The following is a 17,859-nucleotide window of genomic DNA, read 5'->3' on the forward strand; positions in this document are numbered from 1 at the left end:
ATGGCTGGTTAAGGTGCTAGAAGAACAGGCAGGTGAACATCTGAACAAATGGCTTCTCCTGTCTCCTTCATGACCCAGTGGGTAAGATCTTGATTCTCTTTGGCCAATAGAGGAAAATGTCCCAGACTTTTCATATTCCTGTTAGTTTCTGCTGCCATTTAGGTGTTGATAATAAGTAATAAAGGGAGTCATACAGTTAGTCTGGTGTAGTAAAGTGAATGTTCGCCAGTCAGGTAATCAGGTAACATCTCTTCATATGAATCTTGTTATTTTTTCTGACTGTGTGCGAAACATGTCACTTTTTACAGTCATAGTCTCTTTATCTGTAAAATGAAATACTCCTATAAGGTGATTCTACGTTTAATTCTAGGTTAGTGATTCTATAGATTTTTAATGAATGAACTTTTTATGTCTGATGAATGATAGTAGTGCTCTGGTTGCCAGAATGATCACCCTGTATGCAATTGGACAGATCGATTATTAACATGATAAGTATTTAAAGTAATGTGATTTTCTCATGTCTGGAGTATTTCTAAATAAAGCCAGAAGCTAGTGAATTGCTTTGTTTGATTCAAGATGCTATAGTTGTTTTTCTCCTTTTTCTAATTCTCTTTCCAGATGGCATGGGTGTTGAGTGAATGAAATATTAAGAACCCTTCCAATTTTATGATTTTATGAAATATTATTTGAGAACACCATATATTGTTATTGAAAGAGATGAGAACTTTTCCTGATTTCTGTTCCTCTTTTCTCTTCTTTTATTTTCCTCCTAGGAAAACAACATATCTTTTCTAGATGACCACATCTCTTTGTAGTACAGAATAATTAAAATATTCAAAAGCAAAGTGTCACTTTCCACCATCACCTTTTAAGAATGTTCAATCATATTTTAGTTGAACTTATGGGTTTATGAAAATTTCCTTTTCAAATCACTCCTCATACAATACTAAAATATTAATATTGACCATGGTGTGAATTTGTTAGTTTTAGTAGGAGTACTTTCAGTTGCTAAGTAATTAGTCTTATAAATAACTGATAAAAACCACTGTCATATCTGTAAGAATTTAAGCATCTTGTGACCTTTCCTTTTGTTGTAATTACATATTCAGATAGCTGGAAATATTTTTTTTTAACTTTTATCAGTCTTATTATTTTTAGTGAAAAGACACCGATCTCAGGATATTTATACATTTACCTGGGACATAATAGAAGGAATCAGTGATACATGTGGTACCAAGCACATTGTATATCTTTAATGCTTAAATATTTCAAATTAATGTATATCCTCCCCAGAGTGATTAGATCCTTTCTGGAGTTACAGTAACAAAGGCTTTACTTGCCTAAAGGGACAAAGGGAACCATTTAGGAGAATGAGGCAATTAATCAATTATATAACATTTTGAAAACATTTAGTATTTCCTACCATTTGATTTTTACTTCTGGAAGCTGCTTTTCTTACACTAGCAGATTAGAGTAGTTAGATCCCCATGCCCCCACCCCTGTCATTTTTTTCATTCTTTTTTTCACCATGAAATTATATGTTCTTTCATAAAAACATTTTCTGAAAAATTAATGCTTACATTGAATTTTTCAAACTTAGCAAAAATGATTTAAGATGTTTTACTACAAAGAATTAACATAAAATAATTTTTTTAAGATACAATTTTTTGAAAGTATTATCACCTCCAAATTGTGTCTTGCAAATCATGTCTGTATTATCACTCCCATATATTCAGGATAAGATGTAAAGCAAATGAATGAGGGATGCCTGGGTGGCTCAGCGGTTGAGTGCCTACCTTCCACCAGGGCATGATCCTGAAGTCCCCAGATCCAGTCCCACATCTGGCTCCCTGCATGGAGCCTGCTTCTCCCTCTGCCTGTGTCTCTGCCTCTCTCTCTGTCACTCGTGAATAAATAAATAAAATCTTTTTTAAAAAGTGGATGAAACAAAACAAAACAAAAGGAAGAAAATAATAGGGGAGAATACTCTTATCATAAAAGAAGAACAAGGGCAGCCCGGGTGACTCAATGGTTGAGCATCTGCCCTCAGCCCAGGGCGAGATCCCAGAGTCCCGGGATCGAGTCCCACATCGGGCTCCATGCATGGAGCCTGTTTCTCCCTCTGCCTGTGTCTCTGCCTCTCTCTCTCTCTCTCTCTGTGTCTCTCATGAATAAATAAATAAAATATTTTTTAAAAAATTAAAATAAAAAAATAAAACAAGAACAAAAGCTCTCAAAGAGAGCAGAGAAAAAGCAAGTGGAAAAAGTAGATAAGTAAATACAATCTGTGGTTGACCCAAAAATCTCAGTATAGTTTAACATATCATTATGTAGGAATACAAAATAGTTGCCAAAAATTGTTAACAAGTGCTAACACTAACCATATTAAAATATGCAGTTCTCCCTTCTGCTGGTTCCTCTTCCTTACAAAAATAATTAGCAATAAAATTGAAGGCAAGGAAACAAGGAGTGATGAAGATCTTGGAAAATCCAATAAATGGATTATCATTTTCTAACAATTGTTTATTAGGCTGTATTTCTTATGTGGTTATGCAGGAACAGTTTTTCCTTGCCTTCCTATATGTTAGGTACTGTGTTATACTTATCTTAGGCAGAACATCTAACATCTGATAAGAATTCTAAACATCAAATGATAAGATGATAGTTTTTTATCTCTGGGTCTTAATAGCCCTGGAAATCGCAGATAACAGTATTTCTTTCTTTCAAAGAGAAGAAAAAAACAGCTAGAAGAAGGTTAAGTGAATGAGTTATGTAATATGGTCACATAATCTTTTCTAAGTAGTAGCCTATTAGGGAGTTGGCAGTCTTCTAAAAAAGAAAATGAATTATGATGAGGAAACCGGGATTTGTTTCTCAGCACTGATACACTCTTGAGGAAGTTACCAAACTTCTTCGTGTTTACTTAACAGTAAAATGAGATGATACGATTAAATAATCTCAAAACTCCTTTTTAGTTCAGATAGTTTATGACAGAATAATGGTATATAAGATTTACTTAGGACTTAGTATGTGTCAGACCCATGGGATGCTATCACACTTAGAGTTTTACATGGATTGAATAATTGTCAAACAACCCAGTGAAGTAGATACTATTATTAGTTGGCGTTTTTTAAAAACTTTTTTTATTTTTTTTAAAGATTTTATTTATTCATGAGAGACAGAGAGAGAGAGGCAGAGACACAGGCAGAGGAAGAAGCAGGCTCGCAGGGAGCCAGATGTGGGACTGGATCCGGGGACTGCAGGATCACACCCTGAGCCAAAGGCAGATGTTCAACCACTGAGCCATCAAGATGCCCCTATTAGTTGGCTTTTATGATGATACTAAAGCTTAGGGATTCAAGTATCTTGAGCAATGCACATGTTTAGGAACAGCAGTGTTGAATGTTTAAATGAGGCCATCTGACTCCAGAGTCCATCAGCTTTAGGGCCATGTTGTACATCCCTAACATTATCCACAAGCCAGTCAAGACAGGAAGTCACATGTGTGTGAAACCTGCATTCTTTCCAACTTTATTTTTCTGGAGTCATTAGTTATTTGCCTATCAGCCTGGCTTGTGCTACAGTAAAACATGGTTCCCCTTTGGTTAACATTTTCTGTTCATGCTCATTCTTTAACTATAATCTAGAGAGTAGCACTTCTTTCAATGGAATATTTCTACAGAGTATTTTCCAGAGACTGCCCATGCGGTCATTGAACATGAATCAGAGGGAAGGTTTATGGAAATTATAAATGAACAGTCAAGGGAGAGTCTTTTGTAGCAAAATTATAGGAGTGTCTCCTTAGGTCAAAGTCAAAGTAAGGATGAATTAACTCCCGAAGCAATTTCGAAAAGGTGAAATTCAATGATATTGCAGTTGTTGGACCAGGTGTTAAAATGTTATTGGGTGTTAATTTAATTTTCATCCTGTCAACACTCATCTGAACTGTAACAGCTGCTAAACACGGTTCCACAAGAGCAAACCATCCACAGAAAGGAAGCAGATGCCTAATCAATAGGGCCAATAGAAATGTATGGCTCAGCTAAGCAACCTGCACAAGGGGGAATGAATCCCATAGGGCTTCGTCTTACCTGAATGGAAAAGAACTTTAAAGATAGTGAGACGATTTAAGCAGTAAGAACAGAAGACTGAAAGTCCTAGGTTGGCTTCCTATTGTATTGACTCTTTCTTTCTTTTTTCCTTTTTTTTTTTTTAAATTCTACATGACCTTGGATTTACAATTCCTTGGTTTCTCAGTTCCTCTGAGGTTTCAGAGGTATTGAGACTGTTGTTTCAGATCTGTTGCTATCTTTACTGCTGTTATCATCACACAGTCCTTGCAGTCCAGAGTAAAAACTGCTTCTTTACAAAAGTTGTAACATAAAAGATATACCAATGATGATGTAATAGTATTTAATAGCTGTTCTTCATTCCATCTTAGGCGGATAGGAATAGATGACTTGTGACTGAGAAAGGCATTTTGAATTTGAATAATTTTTTGACTACTATACTTGCTAACATGATAGGATATGTAATTTCCCCTATTGGAGATTTTCAAATAGAATGGTAGATTACTGTGTTTATGCCAAGTGAAATCTTACCTAGAAATTGTGGATTGACTATATAAACCTCTTTAAGTGAATTAATTTGCCATGCATTTAATAATTTTTTGTAAGTTAGTACAGCTCTTCAAAAATATCACCTTCATTTAATGCATCTCAGACTTGACTATAAATCCTTCTCGGATTATATGATTGTGTGCCAGCAATTCTCTAAACTCTCCTCCACTGGAGAGTTGTGGCATCCTGGAGCTTCAATATTATTAGAAGGTTTGGGAGGGTTTTTTTGTTTTTGTTTTTGTTTTAATAAGGGAAAGCAACTGGATTTAAAGGAATAGAATGCAAATTTTGCATAATTTTTAAGATGATTCATCTTTCAAACAATTTGAATGTTGAGATACACTTTTTTGGCCTATATGCAAACACTTGGTGATTGTTCTCCTTCTTGGGATCAGCAGGGAAAAGATTCACTATGGCTACTCATCTAATATGTTCTGCTGCAGGAGAAATCTTTCATTTTCCTGAGCTTGTTAAATGTCAAAATAGCAAAACATCGCAAAACAAAGAAACACCTGTATTCTACTTAGAATTTCACAGTGCTTATATTATTCCCCTTCTTCTGTTTGTATTTCTGTAGTAAGTAAAAGCTTTAAGGAAGTATGCAGTGTGGGCTATTTTATCCTATATTGGAATAGTAGTACTGTGTCCTTACTGCAAAAAAGGATTAGTTTTGAGGAGATAGAATAATTGTGGCATTTAGGCTGATGAACCAGCCTTTTTTTTAAAAAAAATATTTTGAAGATAAGGTGAGTTATTTTTTTTTTTTAATTTTTTTTATTTATTTATGATAGCCACAGAGAGAGAGAGAGAGGTGCAGAGACACAGGCAGAGGGAGAAGCAGGCTCCATGCACCGGGAGCCCGACGTGGGATTCGATCCCGGGTCTGCAGGATCGCGCCCTGGGCCAAAGGCAGGCGCCAAACCGCTGCGCCACCCAGGGATCCCGATAAGGTGAGTTATTATTGGGGAAAATTCAAAAGACCGTCAGAGGCATATTGAGAATTTTGTATTATGAAATTCTTAGCCCAAACGTAAATGCAAATAAGGCAGATAAAGGGAACTAAGCCTGCTTTTTCATAGAACAATAATTTTGAAATGGCTCTTTGGAGATCTTGGTAGAAAAACAAAAGGTAAAAGCAAGAATTATATTTCTTAGCATTTAACCAAAACTGGGGATAAGAGCCAGTGTTGGCTATGTTTAGTATGATAACATACTACATGGTTTCCATTTTGTGTTAGGTATTTGAAAAGCCAAAAATTTGGTGCAGGAGTATGATGTCAGATAAGCATTCTTTCCTTCCTCTCTCCTCTCCTCCTCTCATTTTCCTTCCTCCCTGCTCCTCACCCTTTTTCCTAGTGGTAAGAAATGAATGTAGATGGAACACTTTGGTGACTGGATTTTGTACAATTTCAGTGAAGAAATGTATACTTAAAGGTTAAATTGGGCTTTTAAATGTGTTCACACATTATCAGAGTTATTTATTATATAACCTGTATTCTTATGGCTGTGGATGAATTTCATTATATAATTTATATAAAATAGATAATAGATTAATGAATGTTATTATTTCCTTACTTTCACTAATTAGGTTATTATTAAATGAGATCAGCTAAATTCTGAAGCTTTTAATGGAAAATTGATGTAGCTTTTGTGAGCCCTAGAAATCTTATTTCTTTGTTCTATCACTGTAATATATGGAGAGATTCATCATCAAAATTTGATATTTAAATCAAATTAAAGGGTATGATCAGCCTTATAAAATTTATTTTAAAAATTAAAGTTCATAGAGAAATTAATGTTTTATCTTTTCACTTACAACTAGCAGGCTTTCTAAAAGAAAACTGCTTACAGCCGTTCACTCTATTTTTGATGATTTCAGTACAAAATGAACAATTTCGGGTGCCACTTTATTTTGACTATGCTGTCTAGTAACTAGTGTGATTGTTTGATAGAGCAAAGTAAAAAATGAAAGACAAAGGAGGAGACAGAATGCTAGCAACTGATTCTGTGATAACCCCTGAAAGATTTAGACATGATTTAATCTTACTTGGTTAGTTCACATTTCACTCAAGAATATAGTGGGGGAAGATATTGACATATATAACTATTTATTTTCCTATATAATTTATATAGGGCTGTAGGCTTATTGTAATTTCTTTGATATAAAGTTATAATAATATGACATCCTACTACTGTTATCATACAAATAAATACTCATTGCCTTTTTTCTATGGAACCTTGAAGAGTTTAGATACTTCACTTAGTAAATGCACTGTCATATACTCATTCTTTAAGTCTATACTTAAGTTTTAGAGTGGCATATCTTTCTTCTAGAAAGATGAATTATTTAGTGTTTGTTGTCTTCCTCAATGTACCTCTATGCTTATCATAATACCTGGTACAAGATGTGTTGAATTAAATTGAACAGAATTTCTCAGATACTCCTTTATATTTATTTGAAAGAGCTTATCCGCATTTGCTAGTTGGAGGAAACCAACAAAAAGAGATTAAGATTTTCTCATGATCTCATGATCTCTTGAATCACTAGAATCCTCATTTACTGAGTTTTATTCTAATGCTCTTCTTAAGGTAATACCATAATCCTTAAACCTAAATGTAGCCTATGGCTAATGAAAGCTGAATGCTAAGACATATATCTGAGCATAGCCTAGAATTCAAAAATGTTGGATCCTGCACTAATCCTGCTACTAATAAGTTTGGGAAAGTTTCTTATATAAGTATGAATATAAATGATCTTTGCAGAAATTGTTTTCTTGTTTAATAACTCTAAAAACATTATAGTGAGGTTATTTTAAATTATATTTTGAAGATATTTGGTACAACATGGTCATTTGAGAATTCCATACTTTGCTTTTTCTCCAGAGCACTTAGCATTATTTTACATTTATATATTTTATGTAAGTTTTTTCATTCCAAGTGGAAGCTCTGTGGAACTTTGTTTAGGTTATTCACTTCTGAAACACAACCACCTCCCTACCCCCCTGCTCTTAGAACCATGCCTGGAGCAGTACTGGTGCCCAGTTAACATTGGGTAAATCACTGAATGAATGAATCATACTTGTGGGTGATCAGCAGTGGCTCTACAGCTGATCCTCAATCTTGGTGAGCTCTGAACTACCTGAAGTGATGGCTATACTTTCTGGCAGTATCTTTGTTTTGATCTTGGCTTTGGCTTAGGTTGTTTCTTCATTTTTGTCTTTTGTCCAGCTGAATTAACTGATATTTTATTGTGGCTAGACATAAATGTAGGGGCTCCTTCCACTGTTACTGTAAGATTTTAAGATTGTGGCAATTGTTGTTGCTTATAAGGAATGGTTTTTGTAGGGCAGACCAGTCAAGGATGTTAACTTGCTAAGGTGCTGTGATCACATTCAAAGATCTATGCTCAGGTGGCTCACTTGCGTAGGCCATCTACTGGTGAGGTTTACCTCAGCAACTGGTAACTGAAATGATACCTATATACCATACATCAAATAAAATAATGGTATAATGCCTAGCTAGTCTCAGAGAAAGAGAACTGTTTTGTGGAACAGAAGGAACCAATATAAATGCAATAGCTTATTCTAAACAGTAATTGTTACTCATTACTGTAATCTAATTTTGACTTTAAATTCCAAGCCTAAGTGTCTTACCCTGGATCTTTTGATAGTATTAGATGGCCCTTGGCTTTCCTTAAAGTCCAGACTCTTTCCACGTCCAGGTGTTGAAGACTTACTTTACTTGGTAGGCCAAATGACTGAAGAATCAATTTGTATATTTTAAAATATAGGAAGTATCACAAGAATAACGTAACTATGGCATGTTTCCAAGACATGATTTGGGAATAGATTTTATTGGACAAAATATATTCATAGTATGTGAGTGCTCTGTAAATTTTGGCCTACAGTAGTAGAATATGTGTTCATTTGTAGATGCAAGGGAGAGGAAAAATATAATTTGCTGCTATGCTGTGGTAATAATAAGTTCCTAGAGGAACATCAGGCTAAAAATAATTTATTGAAACTGCCCTCGATTTCTAAAGACATTTCTGAGTTGCATTTAGAACATAGCCATTGATTACAAAGTGTGATTTGAGAAGGCAAAAGAGGCCAATTTTCCGGCAAACAAATTAAGAGATGCATATTGACTGCAGGGAAGTATGTCATCACTGAGAAATCGAAAGCAATGGGACTTTAGGAAATCAATCAGCAAGCAGTCCAGTCAAATTAGACTTTTTTTTCTCATACGTAGTTGCTGGAACCCTATGTGGGATGTACATATTTTCAACAGATATAAACTTTTTGCTTTTATAGTAAACCCAGGTTAATAAAATGAATGGAGGGACAGGTTACAGGTTCTAACTCATTCACATTGCATATTTTCAGAACCCTAAAAAAAAACATAGAAGTTCCCTGAGATCCTATGTAAATGTGCATTCTTCTATAATAAATTTTGTCCCAATGACCCATTTTTCTTAGCAGTTTGGGTGCCCTTTGGGAAAATATGACTCTAATCTGAGGCCAATAACCAGTTGCCACATTTATTTGAACAGTTTGGGGAATGAGAAAAAAATCAGTAATTTTTTCAATACAGTAGCATTACATCCTAGTCCATTCAACATGGAACTCTATGCTATAAGATTTAAAGTTTTTTTTTTCCTTAAATCTGATAGGAAAATATTTTTAAAGATAAAATTCAAAAAATACTGTTAGATCTCAAGTACAAATGATTCATCTGAGCATATACATTTGCTCATTTTGATACTAAATACTCTTTGTTTTTTTAAGATAATAAAACAGTTTATTTATTTTTTTAAAGATTTATCTATTTATTCATGATAGACATAGAGAGAGAGAAAGAGAGGCAGAGACACAGGCAGAGGGAGAAGCAGGCTCCATGCAGGGAGCCTGATGCAGGACTCAACCCTGGGACTCCAGGATGACGCCCTGGGCCAAAGGCAGGCGCTAAACCGCTGAGCCACCCAGGGATCCCCCAATAAAACAGTTTATAATTAACAAGTGCACAATATGCCACAAATTTCTTATCTTCAACAGAATGACATACATTCTTTCCAGAAACCTTTTTAAAAAGTATTTTTAGGGAATTGAAACATATCCCCCAAATATATCAAGTTAGGATATATTAGGTGGTTAATAAAATGAGACTGACATGTGAATAATAAGCCAGTTTTAAAATACCTAAGTTAAATTCAACTTACCTTTCATTAAGTACTATGTGCAAAGTCCTATGTTAGCTGCATCAGAGTATCAAAATGCCTTTGATGCAGTTTTTATTTCTAAAGAGATTATACTCTAGTAGTGTGTTTATTTAATTAACATAATATAGCCTCATAAATAAGTAGTGGCACAGATCTGAGTGAATTTCTTACTAGACAGTGCCCATTTTCCTTCTATAGCTAATGTAGAACAATAAAAGTAAAAATATTTTTAAATGTTTTTAGTTTTTCTTTAAACTAGAAGATATGACTAGGGATATTAAAAATAATAACATGTTGTATATTTTATAATTACAAAAGTAATACATGCCCAGAGTAGAAAATTCAGATAGCATGAATTATCTTGAAAAAGAAAATAAAAAGGATTTATGATTCTCCTACTTAATAATGAACACTGCAACATAGAGGTAAGCCCTGTCGACTGCTATTGCAAATTTTTCCAATATTTTCTCCAGTTTCTTTTTAAAAATTTTTTTATAAATTCAGTTTGCCAACATATAGTATATGTTCATATATATGCTCATATAGATATAGATAGATATATATAGATATGTAACCATCAAGTGCCCTCCTTAATGCCTGTCACCCAATTACCCCATCCCCCCCACCACCTCCCCTTCAGCAACCCTTTATTTATTTCCCAGAGTTAGGAATCTCTCATGGTTTGTCTTCCTCTCTAATTTTTCCCTACTCAGTTTCCCTCCTTTCTTATAATCCCTTTCACTATTTTTTATATTCCACATATGAATGAAACCATGATGATTGTCCTTCTCTGATTGACTTACTCTGCTCAGCATAATACCCTCCAATTCCATCCATCCACATTGAAGCAAATGGTGGGTATTCATCCTTTCTAATGGCTGAGTAATAAGCCATCCTTTTCTGGCTCAAGCCTTAGTTAGCAATGACAGGTATAAAAGTAAATAAATGCGTGTATATGTAATATATAAATATGTATATGTATTATACATATATGTATATATATAAGCATATTGGTAAGTGGTAGACAAAAATTATGATTATTTCCTTGAAAAAATTAAATGGGATCAGATTAAAGAAGGAAACATAAACTGACATGGGAGGGGCCAGTTAAAAATGTTGATATTGTTTGGAGACCTGGATGGCTCAGTTAGTTAAGCACCCAACTCTTGATTTCAGCTCAGGTTATGATCTCAGGGTAGTGGGATCGAGCCTGCTGTTGGGCTCCGCACTCAGCAGGGAGTCTGCTGGAGATTCTCTCTCTTCTTCTGCCTCTCCCCTTGCACTCTCTCTCTCTCTCACATAAATTAATAAATTTTAAAAAATGGTTGGGATTACTCAAAGACTGTTCCTCAGACAAGATAGTGAATTGTCCTCTCCACTCCCACCCTAAGAGATTTATCAATCTGCACCAGGAAGCAGTGAGGATTTGACCCAGTGTGTTTCCTAATTAAAATATGCATAACTATTATAGATATCTAAAATATTTTCAAATTAAAAATCATCATTATAATATACATACCATTTTGTAACTAATCTGGCAATGTATTTATTGTAAAAAAGAAATATTGCCTGATAGATCATAGTCATCAGTTGCAGTGTAATTAATTTAAATATTTAAATACTTGTATTTTTTTTTCACTTTTTTAAACAAGGCTGGATTGACAATCTTTATAGGAAAACTTTCAATTTATTTTGTCTTTTATCAGTATAGCCTTTAATAAATTTTAGCATCATTTTATAAGATTAAACAAAAATAGGGCAACCCCGGTGGCGCAGCGGTTTAGTGCTGCCTTCAGCCCAGGGCATGATCCTGGAGACCCTGGGTTGAGTCCCACGTCAAGCTCTCTGTATGATGCCTGCTTCTCCCTCTGCCTGTGTCTCTGCCTCTCTCTCTCTGTCTCTGCCTCTCTCTCTCTGTCTCTATGAATAAATAAATAAAATCTTTAAAGAAAAAGATTAAACAAAAATAATATTGAGATTTTAATATTTTAATGTTAAATATTAAATCTACAGTATTTAAAAGGTGAAAGGTTTATATGATTTTTAAATTTTTATTTATTTTTTTAAGATTTATTTATTTATTTATTCATGTGAGACTCAGATAGAGAGAGAGGCAGAGTCATAGGTAGAGGGAGAAGCAGGCCTCCCACAGGGAGCCCGATGCGGGACTTGATTCTGGATCCTGTAAGCCAAAGGCTCAACCACTGAGCCACCCAGGTATCCTTAAAATTTTAGTTTTTAGGAGAGAGAGCACCAGCAGGGTTGGTGTTATGTGTTGGAGGGATGACAGGGAGAGAGAATCGTAAGCAGGCTCCACCTCCAGTGGGGAACCTGAGGGTGGGACTCCATCTCACCACCCTGAGCTGAAATCAGAAGTTGGACACTTAACCAGCTGACCCAATCAGGTGCCCCATGATTTATATGATTTGAGAGAAACCAGAGTATATTTAAATCTTTACCATATTTACAATATTTAAACTTATCATCTATGTACAGTGATATCTCTTACCTTTTCCAAGTGTTTATATTTTTCAGTACTTTTGCAGCTTTCTTCATTTTAATTCTAGATTTTTTTGGACAAAGTTTTTATAAGTATTTTCATTGTTATTATTTTTTTTATTTGATAAGATATATATTGAGTTTTGCATATTAATTTTTAACTATCTTCCTCGTTTCCCTAATTTAAATAATTTTTAGTTGACTATATTAATTATAATTTTTCATGTACTCTCAGAGTGTCTTCTCATTGCCAAGTTGTTTTTTCAACACACGTCCTGACTCAAGCTGTATACATTTGCAATATCTGATTTTTAACCACATACTCTTCATCCTATTGACCCAGAGTGAAAATTGATACTCTTGTCTGAAGGACTGTTCCCTTGAGTATATTTAAACCAGACCGATCTCTGTGTTTAATCTGGGTTCATCAGGAACCATTAGCCTTGATTGGTTTGTTTTTCTCCCCCTCCATCTCAGGACTTGATTCTATTGAGTTAACAACTATTCTCCCCAGAGAATAGCTACCACAAGCCTGTTTCAAGTAATTCCAATCTCTTACTTATAGAAATTGAACTGATCTTTTTTTTTTTTTTTCCTTTTTAGTTTTATTTGAAGACCTGCTGTAATGAATTCTGTATTTGTTCAAATCTTTGAAGATCTGCGAGGACAAAACAGTTATTCAAATCTCTATCATGTTAGCATGCTATTTATCATACTTTCCAATCGTCGTTGCTGAATTATGCGGTCCAGTTGAAAAGAATAAGCATTATTTATTGAAGACTCATACGCTGATATCCAGTAAACCTCATTAATCATGATTTGACCAACTTGAGATTTATGGTATTTCATAAAAGAACTAGGTATATGTTTATTTTTTGCAAAATATCAGAGAAATAGATTAGTAAGCATTTTAGTGATGTAATAAATAAGACTGTGGTAGAATTATTTGGAACAGACTGTACTTCTTTTAAAATATTATAGCATAACACATTACTCAGAAAATAAGGTAATCTATTGAATTATTGAATTTGCTAGGGAGCAAATTACATCTATGAGCCCCATCATAGCTCTTTTATAATCATGTTTAATTAAGTTGTGTTGCTAATATGTGTAATCCATCCCTGAGTACAGTAAAACTCTCATTCAGATTTTGCTACTATAATTCTGAGATAGAAAAGCCATTGTATTATCATTCAGAACATATAGTTCTAGTTCTACTTTTGAATATCTGTGACTTATGACCTCAAGTAAATAATTTATCTCTTCTGAGTCTACTTGCTTATCACTTAAATGAAAACAAACAAACACCACCACTGTGCCTACCTCACAGAGTTACTTTGAGAGTTAAATGAGCTTGAGTTTGAAAGCCATCTTAAAAATCATAAATCAACAAAATCCTAACTATTCATTATTATGTATTAGATTACTTTATTATAGATTCATAAGATGATTTTGTCCTCAGTTTTTGAATTCTTTATAGGAAGGAGCACAATGGCTTGTGCTAGCTTGTCTAAATTGTAATTTGTATGAAACAGCTTTGATAATTGCCTTGGCTACAATATTCTTGAGTAATTCTCAGTTTCATTTAAAATATTTGAATAAGTGAATAAATACCACTGATATCTTGGAAAAATAGTAAGATTCCTCATTTAAGCTCTCAAACCCTTTCCATTCTGTAAATTAAACTCATCACTTGTATTTAAAAGTATATTCTTATAAGCCCAAATTTACTCCAAAACTATTACAGCACAGATTTTACATGTGACAGGTTTTTAAATAGTGGTGCTGGGTACCTGGGTGGTGCAGTTGGTTGAGTGTCCAACTCTTGATTTTGTTCAGGTCATGATCTCAGTGTTGTGATATCAAGCCCATGTTGGACTCCATGCTTGACATGGAGTCAGCTTGAGATTCTTTCTCCCTCTCCCTTTTCCACTTCTGCTTATGCTGTCTCTCTCAAATAAAATAAATAAATAAATTAGTGAATGCTGTTTTTCCATGAAAACAAAAAGAAAACTCAATGTAAAGCAAACTCAAAATATTTCCTTATAAGAAATTCTGTAGACAAATAACATAAAGGTTAATACTTGCTTATTAAGCTGTCATTAAGTGATTAAGTTCAGAAAATTATAACTTATTATTGAAGACTAAATATGGAAAAAATTAAGATATTTAATATTAAGTCTTCTTGTATACTGAGGAACTTTTCTTTTTCTAGATAGCCACTCACAAGATGCACCCCTCGTTTAGGGGAAGAGTTTCTCAAGAGAATAGCAGAACAAAGGCAAACCCTAATGTTCTTGCCTTTTATATTTTAAAAGATACCATCCAGGTATGAGACTACAAAATTAGGGAAAGGATACATACCACTCAGAAGCAAGTTTCCTTGCAACCTCTCCCCCACCCCACCAGAACCTTCACCAGACTAGAGAAAGATCCTTTGAGCTGAAAGAAGTTTAGCAAAAAGATACTATGTAACTTTCTCATCTCTTCTTGTTCCACTTGAGGTGATTCTAAACTGATGGAGAGAAAGTAGAATCCCCTGATAACTTTAGGGATTTGCAATTAGGTAAAAATCTGTGCTGCTATGGTCCTATGCGTCTTCTTGGCAGAAGAGAATAAAACGAAATAGCTAACTGGGTCCTCCATGCACCAAGACTTAGAGTATAGGCGAATGACTTTTCTAAATAATACTGGCATAGCTTTTTTGAGTCAGAAATATTGGAGGATACTAGCAGCATCTTTTGTGGCATGAATCATATGATGAGACCACATGAGAATTGAACACCTCAGATGATACCATTATGAGGATTTTAATGCCAGAAGCTAGATTGTAGAATATACTTCAGTGGATATCACTATAGCAATGGTGATGGAGGACCAAAATGCCACTATCTCACATTCCACATCTCACCAAAATGACCTGAGTATTTATATACAATACCAGGAAGAAAAGGAAAGGTAGGAGGAATCCTTGAGTCTACCTTGAATTGACAAAATGATACCTCTTTTTGGTCTGGGACAGAATGGGATTAAGATTGAAACTAGGTTGAGTTCTAGAAAATAAAGAAAATTGCTGTTTTTTACAGTTACAGTTGAGTTTGACAATATTGTACTTACTACTCTTGTCTTACTATTCTATTGATTGAGCTCTCTTCCTGATATAGAATTCACCACAGTAACTTATTTCTATGTATGTAAAACACAAAAGAGAAAGATAAGGACCCTGGCATCACCTTAACAAGTTTTCTCCTTTTCCTTTGACATATGCTAAATTTATCTACAAGGGAGGGGTCTCAGTTCTTTCTAGTGTCATGTTTGGATGCCAGAAATAACAGTTTATTTTCCTCTCTGCTTTTTTATCCACTTGAAGATGATTTGAAGAAAGTTCTCACTTTGTCTAAGATGGGTAGAAACTTTGTTCTTTATTAAAATCCTTTCAAGGTAATGGTTTCAGTTCTAAGTAATGATTTTTTATTATAAAATATTTTTAGCCAATGGTGGCTACTAAATTTCCCTCAACGAGCTTAGGGAGGCAATCTGCTTGGAAGATGGGGAAGTGGCTGCATTTATAAAAACATATATATATATATATATATATATATATATATATATATATATTATCTGGATAGAGGTAAAGGAAAAATTAACAAGGCTTACTCATCATCCTTCACCTAATGGAATCTGCAGATGACAAAACATTTCATTATTAGTTCTGTGTGCTGCCGTCTGCAATTGCTTGTATATTTTTTATTTAATTGCTAATATATTCTGCCTCAAATTTGGTCAAGGATTAGGTAGAGAAGATGATTCTCAATGGTTTTAGCCTAGCCAAGGAAAAATGTCCATAGAAAGTTCTTGGATAAGTTAGAACTGAGTTTATGTCTGGAAGCCTCAAAAATAAACGTAAAACTGATACCTTTGATCTTTAATTTTTATTTTTAAGGTGTCTTAAATTATGTAATAGAGAGCATTCTAGAACTACCTTTCATTGCTCTTCAGTGTATTGTACATTCCCTAATCCAACTTTCAGACTTAATTCTTCACTTAAATAAGACATGAATGTATCAATGTATTTAATCTTAAAATGGCAAGATAGCATTCTCCTATTTCTGGGGTGATTGTTTTATATAATTCTGAAACTTGGGGAGAAATATATTATAGGACCTAGAAAGTATATGACTTCATAACGTTGATTTCACTCTTCAATAAAAATACTGAGGATTTTGGTCCAAGTAGTAGAAAGTTTACCAGCCTATTCATTTAACAAATATCTATTTAACACATACAATGAAAAAGGCACTTGTTCTAAACATAAGGATGTAGTCATTAAAATGCCAATTCTTTTCTCTCAAAATCCTAGTAGAGTGAGTAGACAACAAGTAATACACTAATAAAATAAATAGCCAAATTATGTTTAGTACTATGATAGCAACAACAAACAACAGAGTTTTCTAATGAGTGCCTGGATGATTATTTTACAATAATTTTCAGGGAATGTTCTTCTGAGAAGTTAGTATTTAAGCTGAGTCCTAAATATAAGAAGAAGATAACTGTGAAGATTGGGACAGTTTGGGAGGCAAAGGACAATTATATGAATAGAAATTCTGGAGTGTCAAAAGTCTGCTAGATGAGAGTGATGGAAGCATGAGGGGAAATAAATTTAGAAGGGTACATGTGGGCTGATGCTGTAGGGATCAGGGAAATTGGATTTTATTCCCACAGTGATAAGAACGTAGGGTAGGTTTTAATACAAGAGCATAAAGTGATTTGTTTGATAATTTAAAAATACTACTGTCTGTATTATAATCTCAATGATAAAATACTATATCTGAAATTTGCTTTAAAACCATTTGTAGAGATGCCTGGGTGGCTCAGAGATTTGAGTGTCTGCCTTTGGCTCAGGGCTTGATCCTGGAGTCCTGGAATCGAGGTCCACATCGGGCTCCTGCATGAAGCCTGCTTCTCCTCCCTCTTCCTATGTCTCTGCCTCTTTCTCTGTGTCTCTCATGAATAAATAAATAAAATCTTTAAAAAATAAAATAAAAACATAAGGAGAAGTGTTGGGTGGGAGCAAATGAGGTTCAGATGAAATAAGATTAGTCATGATTTTGAGACTTATCGATGTACATGAAATTCATTATACCATTACCACTACTTTATATGTACTTGAAAATGTTCATAATATAAAGGTTTAAAAATATATAATAACCTCAACTTTCCCCTCAGTGTAATAAGCAATCTAGTGCCCAGATGTAGATCTGTAAATACTACCCCTCACAAAAGGAGACAGTTAATAGTATAGGTTGTGAGAGAGTGTTGGGCAGAAATATAGACTGGATGGTGATATATTTATTAAGACAGGAAAGACAAGAGTGCAGCTTGGAGAGGGCACTGGAAACTTAAACTTCGTTTTGGACATGGTAAGGGTGAGATGTTTATTAGACATCCAATTGGAGTTATTGAGTAGCTTTAGTGTGTATATGAATGAGGAGTTCAGAGAGAGAGTAGTGCCATAAATGGCAT

General features: G+C 34.3%; 1 long non-coding RNA gene across 1 annotated transcript in view; it reads left to right on the forward strand.

The window, feature by feature from the left end:
• Window positions 1–17,859, forward strand: part of LOC112657721 (uncharacterized) — a 107,544-nt gene that overhangs the window by 52,182 nt on the left and 37,503 nt on the right. The gene's annotated exons all lie outside the window — the stretch shown is intronic.

Source organism: Canis lupus, chromosome 8, assembly GCF_003254725.2.
Source record: "Canis lupus dingo isolate Sandy chromosome 8, ASM325472v2, whole genome shotgun sequence".
In the NCBI taxonomy this organism is placed as follows: Eukaryota; Metazoa; Chordata; class Mammalia; order Carnivora; family Canidae; genus Canis; species Canis lupus.